The sequence below is a fragment of the Chelonoidis abingdonii genome, chromosome 9 (genome assembly GCF_003597395.2).
Source record: "Chelonoidis abingdonii isolate Lonesome George chromosome 9, CheloAbing_2.0, whole genome shotgun sequence".
NCBI lineage: Eukaryota > Metazoa > Chordata > Testudines > Testudinidae > Chelonoidis > Chelonoidis abingdonii.
The window spans coordinates 46,430,345-46,438,455 of record NC_133777.1 but is presented as its reverse complement, the minus strand read 5'-3'; the positions used below and the strand labels follow the sequence as shown (position 1 = coordinate 46,438,455).

Genomic DNA, 8,111 nt, shown 5'->3' with positions numbered 1-8,111 from the left:
TCTTTAATTAAAAGCTTTTCTTGTTTAAGAACCTGATTGTTTTTTTTATTCTGGTGTGAGACCCCAGGGGACGGGGTCTGGATTCACCAGGGAATTGGTGGGGAGAAAGGAGGGAAGGGGGAGAGAGAGGTTAATTTCTCTCTGTGTCAGGATTACTGTCTCTCTCAGGAAGAGTCTGGGAGCGGGAGAGGGAAGGAAGGGGGGAAGGTGAATTTTCCTCTCTGTTTTGTGATTCAAGGAGTTTGAATCAAAGTGATCTTCCAGGGTAACCCAGGGAGGGGAAGCCTGGAAGAGGCAACAGTGGAGGAAAGGGTTTACTTTCCTTGGGATAAGATTCAGGGGATCTGGGTCTTGGGGTTCCCCAGGCAAGGTTTTAGGGGGACCAGAGTGTACCAGGCACTGGAATTCCTGGTTGGTGGCAGCACTACAAATATTAAGCTGGTAATTAAGCTTAGAGGAATTCATGCTGGTACCCTATCTTTTGGACGCTAAGGTTCAGAGTGGGGAATTATACCATGACAAGACCGTATTCCTGTCATCGAATAAACTTGTGTGTTACTGGCTGGCTGAGAGTCATGTCTGACTGCAGAGTGAGGGTGCAGGACCCTGTGGCTTCTCCAAGACTCGTTGTGGGAAGAGCATGGCGGGGCAGAGGATGCTGAATGCTCCAAGGAGAGACCCAGAAGGTGAAGACGTGTGAGGTTCTTGCCCCGAAAAAGTCTGCTCCAAGGGAGAGAAGGCTACGCAAAGTCCTGACTGGCTTTGTGGGGAGCAGTTCCAGAGCTTCGCCCAGGGACTCTGTGACATACCTATATGAAATAAATAAAATGTAAACATATTTTAAAAAATAAACAAAATGGTTAACCATTTAAATAAGCAAGATATTACCTTAATTTTTAAATAAAAATAATTCATATTAATATTTGCAAAAATTGTTGTATTAATTTAGTAACAAGGCATTTGCCATTATTTTATATTAATTTTATTTTAAAACTCTGATAAGGAAAGCCCATGTTTCAAATATTAGTTAGTGGTTAAGATTAGAAGCAGAGGGTGCATTTCTGTTGCTTGGCAACCATATCTTCAAGCAAGTTAGTAGTAATTCATAGACTCTAGGACTGGAAGGGACCTCGAGAGGTCATCGAGTCCAGTCCCCTGCCCTCATGGCAGGACCAAATACTGTCTAGACCATCCCTGATAGACATTTATCTAACCTACTCTTAAATATCTCCAGAGATGGAGATTCCACAACCTCCCTAGGCAATTTATTCCAGTGTTTAACTACCCTGACAATTAGGAACTTTTTCCTAATGTCCAACCTAAATCTCCCTTGCTGCAGTTTAAGCCCATTGCTTCTTGTTCTATCATTAGAGGCTAAGGTGAACAAGTTTTCTCCCTCCTCCTGATGACACCCTTTTAGATACCTGAAAACTGCTATCATGTCCCCTCTCAGTCTTCTCTTTTCCAAACTAAATAAACCCAATTCTTTCAGCCTTCCTTCATAGGTCATGTTCTCAAGACCTTTAATCATTCTTGTTGCTCTTCTCTGGACCCTCTCCAATTTCTCCACATCTTTCTTGAAATGCGGTGCCCAGAACTGGACACAATACTCCAGTTGAGGCCTAACCAGCGCAGAGTAGAGCGGAAGAATGACTTCTCGTGTCTTGTTTACAACACACCTGTTAATGCATCCCAGAATCACGTTTGCTTTTTTTGCAACAGTATCACACTGTTGACTCATATTTAGCTTGTGGTCCACTATGACCCCTAGATCTCTTTCTGCCATATTCCTTCCTAGACAGTCTCTTCCCATTCTGTATGTGTGAAACTGATTGTTCCTTCCTAAGTGGAGCACTTTGCATTTGTCTTTGTTAAACTTCATCCTGTTTACCTCAGACCATTTCTCCAATTTGTTGAGATAATTTTGAATTATGACCCTATCCTCCAAAACCAGTTCCAATCCCTCCCAGTTTGGTATCATCTGCAAACTTAATAAGGATGCAACCTTTCCTTGGACCTCACCCCGGTCATCCACCTTTGCCATCTCATCTCTATGCTCCATTCCTGCAACATACTCATCCTTCTGGGATTCTCTCCTCCCCCAACAGCCGTCTGTATAAGGAGGGCATGGCCTGAACAAGCCTTTCCAAACCTGGATCAGGAATCGAAGATAAGGACACATGGCATCCAGGATGACTTCTTGGGTGATGACACTCTGCTCACTGATCTGCAGAGAGAACTTCACACTTCCTCACAGGCCCCCAGCCAGGACAATCGCCAGAGGCTTCAGAAGGGTTGTGATTGGCTTCCTAAAACAGATGTCAAGCATAAGGGCAAAGATTCAGGGGGTTACAGCTGTGTTCAAAAGGTTAACGTAAGGCTCCTACACTCGGAAGACAAGTAGGAATCAAGGATACTCCCCACCCACCTGAGGCTGCAGTCTTCTCACCAGAGGAATTCTTAGAACTCATCCCAGGTGCTGTGTAATCTTACGCTATTCTACACTACTCCCTTGGACACAAAGAGTTGGAAAGAACAAGCACATAGTTTTCCATTGCAGAAGTTTTGTCCTCTCTCTGGAAAGTTGGTTCTTTGCTACAATCCCAAGAGGCAGAGAGCTTTGCAGAGTCCTAAAGAAGTACCGGTACCCACAATGCACTGCTCACCTACCTGGTTTCCAGGTGATAATCCATCACGTCCCAAGCATCCCAGTGCAAGGGAACATCATCAAATATCACAGACAGTTAGCACAGTGACCATCCTGGACTGATTCTCTGAAACAAAGCAGAAAGGCAGAAGATCAGCAAGGGAACAAGAAGCTGTGGTGAATGACACAAGAATTCTATTACCTGAAACAACATTCCAATAGCCTGGAAACGGACACCTGCCACTTTAGCTTCTCTGGGAGGAGACTAGGTGGGAGAAATGAACCAGCCTTTCATTTGGCCAGCTGATGTTCAAGCCCCACAGGTGGCCTTAGTTATGATGAAACTGAGCAGAAGAGGAGACCTTAAATTACTCCCCACTGGGTTTCACACCCCAGTCTGTCCAAGCAAGATGGAATCACTGGAGATGGTTTCAGTGAGAGCAGATCCATATTTTATGAATGTTAAGTAAAACCAATGTAGACCATCAGCTCTTTGGGGCAGGGTCCATTTGCTCCTGTATTTGCTCACTGCCTGGCAAAACAAGGCCCCAGTCTGGATTGGCCCTCAGTCATGGCTCCAATAAATAATCATCGTACCTCCCTGAGTGCACTAAGTGAAGTGACATCATGTGCCCATGGAGTCCAGGTGAGCCACGATAACCCCGTTCTGCATGGTCACAGAGCCATCTGCCTGGCAAGAAAGAGGAAAGAATCAGAAGAGAGCACAGGCTCCACACCAGCCAAAGAGTGAGTGAGTGTGTGTGTGCGCGCAATGCTACAAGTTACTGAAAACGGTGTTGCAAATCCAGCTTGGGCTTTGCCCATGGAGCTTTCTAATGTGCAAGCAAAGAACGCCACGGGGCGGCTCACCTGTTTTGTCACCGTCACAGGATGAGGAGGTGTTAACGAATCCTCCATGGCAGAGTAGCCCATGCTAGGCACCTTCACCAGGGCTGAAAGAAGAGAAGCAAAGTGGTTCACTCAAATACTTTTCCCTTTATGAGATGTCTTCTCTCTCACTCCGTGCCATTGGGCCCCCTTTTCATTAGGAAATACCTCCCCCCTGCTCTGATGTCCAGGAGCTTCCCATGTGAAAATAATTTTCCATGTGATGCTGAGGGAGATGGAGACTATTTCTAGAGATCATGGATAACCCTGATCTAGAGATAATGTACGAGCCAATGTCTGTCTCAGCAGTGCGAGAGGCAATGGCTCTGTATCCTCCATGTGACTGGAATTAGACAGCCATCACTTTGTTGGTCTAGTTTTCCTGGTCCACCTCCCCTGGTCCTGTTCCTCCCACCAGAAGATTTAGGGTGTATCTGTGCTTTGTGAGGGACGATCTGCAAGTCTTTAGATAGGCAGAACAATGGCACCTAAGGTCTTTGCTCCAGTCCTGGAGATGACTTCAGTCCGTTCCCAGGGCAAAGTGTTCAGAACAAGGAGGCTTTCTTCTGTCTCGGGACCAGTTGGCAAAAGTTCTCCAAACAAGGACCGAATAGCATCTTTAATGAGGAGACCACCCATGCTACAGATTTCTGGGCAAAGCAAAGGCATTTCAGTTCAGAGCAGACTACAGTAACTCCTCACTTAAGGTCATCCTAGTTAATGTTGTTTCGTTGTTACATTGCTGATTAACTAGCGAACATGCTTGTTTAAAGCTGTGCAATTCTAACGTCATTTAGCAGCCACCTGCTTTGTCTACTGGTTGCAGGAAGAGCAGCCTGTTGCAGCTAGCTGGTGGGGGCTTGTAACCAGGGTGGACTGGCAGCCCACCTATCAGCTCCGCATTCCCCTAAGGTCCCTGGGAAGCAGCTGCCTGCAGTTCAGCTGTTCCCCCCCACCCCACCAACTACCATGTGCTGCTCCTGCCCTCTGCCTTGGAGCTGCTCCCCAAGAATCCTGCTTGCTTGGGGAGTGGGGGGGGGAGGAAGAGGGGGACTACTGTCAGAGTGTCCTCCTCCCCCTTGCTCCCCGCTTACCCCATCTTCCATACAAGGGGAGACACACCAGGGCTCAGGACGGAGGGAGCTTGCAACAGCTGCAGTCTCAGCAAGCTGATCTAATTAACAAGGCAGTGTACTTAAAAGGGAAATCAGCATCTCTCTCACACACACACTCCCTCCATTCCTGCTGCGCTGCAGAGTAAGAGAGTTAACCCTTGCGGGCTCAGCCACTTGCTAGTTCATCATTTAGCAGTAAGGGAAATATCCCACCCTCTGACTCCTCCACTTCAACCAAGCTTCACAATCATCTCACTGTGTACCAGTATTAAATTGTTTGTTTAAAACTTATACTGTGTGTGTGCGCAATTTTTATATTTTTTATATATATTAGTCTTTTGTCTGGTGAAAAAACAAATTCCCTGGAACCTAACCCCCTCATTTACATTAATTCTTATGAGGAAATTGGATTCGCTTAACATCATTTCACTTAAAGTCACATTTTTCAGGAACACAACTACAACATTAAGTGAGGAGTTACTGAATTATTAATTATAGAGCACCCCAAAGTTGGCTAAGCCCTTTAGAGACATTCAAAATGACAACGGAGTGAGAGAAAGGATGCAGTACACAATGGCCTAAGACTTGCTGGTCCCTTTGCCCCATCATGCCTAATCTTACTAAGCAAATTCTCTTTACTCTTAACCCTAATTCCCCCAACTCCCTTCCATTCATCTGGTGTGTTTAACTCTGGGCTGTGTTTTTTCCAGTTAAACTCTGGATTCCCTCCTTGCACCATCCTAACATTCCTCTGTCTTTCATTCAAATTCAGACTGGCTATAAAACATACATTTTTTAACAGTGAGGGTAATTACTCATTGGAACAACCTACAAGGGTCGTGGTGGATTCTCCATCATTGGCAATTTTTAAATCCAAGATGGATTTTTTTTTCTAAAATATCTGTTCTAGGAATTTTTCTGGGGAAGTTCTCTGGCCCATGTCCTACGGGAGATCAGCAAATTCTTTCCCAGATATATGGCTGATGGATCTCACCCACTTGCTCAGGGTCTAACTGATCTCCACATTTGGGGTCAGGAAGGAATTACCCCCCCAGGTAAGATTGGCAGAGACCCTGGAGGGGTTTTGCCTTCTCTGCAGTATGAGGAATAGATCACTTGCCTAACTAGTGTAAATGATGGATTCTCTGTAACCTGAAGTCTTTAAATCATGATTTGAGGACTTCTGTAACTCAGCCAGAGGTTAGAGGCCTACTACAGGAGGTGGTAGGTGAGGTTCTGTGGCCAGAAATGTGCAGGTCAGTCTAGATGATCATGATGGTCCCTTCTGGTCCTAAGGTCTACGAGTCAGTGACATGATCACAATGGTTCAGTCTAGCCTTAGAAATGATGCATCTCTGCAGTAATTTCTAGCAACCTCCCAATAACCCTCCCCATCCCCACTGCTCAAACCAATCCTTCACATGCATGGTCTCTTCCAGTCTCACAGGGCTCCTGGGGCCACGGTGTCTCCACCTGCAGGGAGGGTGTAGGGGGGTCCTCTGCTTGCCAGACTCTGTGTAACCAGACATGGTTGGGGCTTGATTTCTCTGGATATCAACAAATGGCATAATGCAGACTGGCTGGGTGCAGCAAGGCCACAGCCCAGGGCACTATGGGCATCCTTCCTCCTACCAGCGGAATCAGGATGCACAAGGAGGAAAACAGATTGGGTCCCATTTGTTATTACCAACACCAAGAGCACCACCTATTAATGTGGAGTCCCCGATGCCTCTAGGGCTTCTAACAAAACCAAACCACAGATCAGAAAGTAGGAACAGCACCTTTAAAAACCCACCTGACAAAGGGTGTTACAATGAACCCAACTCACTTGGCAGGGAAAGCCTCTTAGTACAAATCACTCCTCACCTGCATAGTATCTCATGGCATCCTCCACAACTAGCTGAATACAACTGCCCAGCAACACATCATGGAACTGATTCAGGAGCAGCAGCCTGAGCACGGGGGACCGAGGCAAGAACCAGAAGACAGCTACGGATTAGTATCATTATGAATGAACTATGCCACCCTCATTCTGAAGGACAAAGCCCTTTGTATCTTGCTGAGGGCTGATGGGGACTGCAACAGCCAGGCAGTTCCCACATGCACATGGTAACTGTGGCCTTCTGGCTTCAGGTCACCACTTTCATTCCATCCATCAAAAACGTGAGTTCTGCTGGACCCTGCTCTGCTGCTATTGGAGACAAGAGAGTGCAGCCGGCTGGAAGGCCCTGAGCTCTCTTAGCAGTCACCTGAGCCAGGCACTCCTAGTCTTTTTCTGGGACGATTCCCTGGGCACAGGTTTGGGCATTCACAGAAACAAATATTCTTATTCCTTCAATTCCCTGCCTTGGCAGCAACCTTGGGCATTGGTGGCATCTCAGTGTCTCCTGGTCTCTGCCTGTGGCACACAACAGTTCAGCCTCCTGAGGACCAGAGGGGTATTTCTAATAGCCTGTGATAGACAGGCAACTGACATACTTGTCCATAAAATGAATTCTTCTAAATCAGTCTGTTCAGAGACTGTCTGGGGTTTGGTCTAAGCTATAAATGAATGAGGCTACTTTTTGGTTTGCTACTTAATATATTGTTAGTTACTATCTCATCTAATGAAAACACTGTGTCCGCTTATTCTTTATATACCTGAGTGTGCTTAATGCTAGAGTCCTGCAAATCTGTGGTTATCCACTTTATATCCGTGGATATCTGCATCTGTGGATGCGGTTGCATTGTTTACCATCTTTGCAGATTGCGGACTGGATGCTGATCCAAATTTTTGTATGTGCGCAGAGTTCTACCAGTGAGGTAGGGTGCTGATGCAGATGCATATAAAAGGGCGAGTGGGGATTGCAGGTCAGATACAAGTTAATTATCACAGATGCAGATCCAAATTTCTGTATCGGCACAGGGCTCCAATTATCACTGCAGCTTTATCCAATCAATGGTGGCACTCGGACGAACTACTTTACCTCCAGAGATGCTTCAGTTTGATGGAAGGATGCTGGAAAGTATTTTTCTGGGTCAGAACAAAACTACTCAGTACTTCAGCATCATGGAGTATCCTGTCGCACTCCCGACTCCCTTTCTTTATCTGATCCCAAAGTAGGAGAAAACAGGTTTTTAGGAAGAGCTATATTAGAGGAGATTTTTGCCATCAGTACCAAAACATTGTATCAGACATTGGGATGTAGACAGTCCCTATTATGGGGGGGGGAGAATAGCTCAGTGGTTTGAGCATTTGCCTGCTAAACCCAGGGTTGTTAGCTCAATCCTTGACGGGGCCATTCAGGGAACTGGGGTAAAAGTCTGTCTGGGAATCAGTCCTGCTTTGAGCAAGGGGTTGGACTAGATGACCTCCTAAGGTCACTTCCAACCCTAATATTCTATTGTGTATTCACAAATAGCAATGAGATTCTCTTTTCCCTGAGGGTACCTTCTCCAGAGCCCCTCCCACTATAACAGCA

The 8,111-nt window shown here is 46.1% G+C and overlaps 2 long non-coding RNA genes across 2 annotated transcripts in view; both read right to left on the bottom strand.

The window, feature by feature from the left end:
- LOC142047319 (uncharacterized) overlaps window positions 1-8,111 on the bottom strand; it is a 117,350-nt gene that overhangs the window by 1,483 nt on the left and 107,756 nt on the right. Inside the window, exon 2 of the long non-coding RNA XR_012656533.1 lies at window positions 526-809. This is a non-coding gene — a long non-coding RNA (uncharacterized LOC142047319). The remainder of the gene's footprint in view (window positions 1-525; window positions 810-8,111) is intronic.
- On the bottom strand, window positions 3,517-6,612 carry LOC142045761 (uncharacterized). Its single transcript, XR_012656534.1, has 3 exons — window positions 6,517-6,612; window positions 4,024-4,185; window positions 3,517-3,600 (listed from the first exon to the last, which is right to left on the bottom strand). It is a non-coding gene; the product is annotated as an uncharacterized LOC142045761 (long non-coding RNA).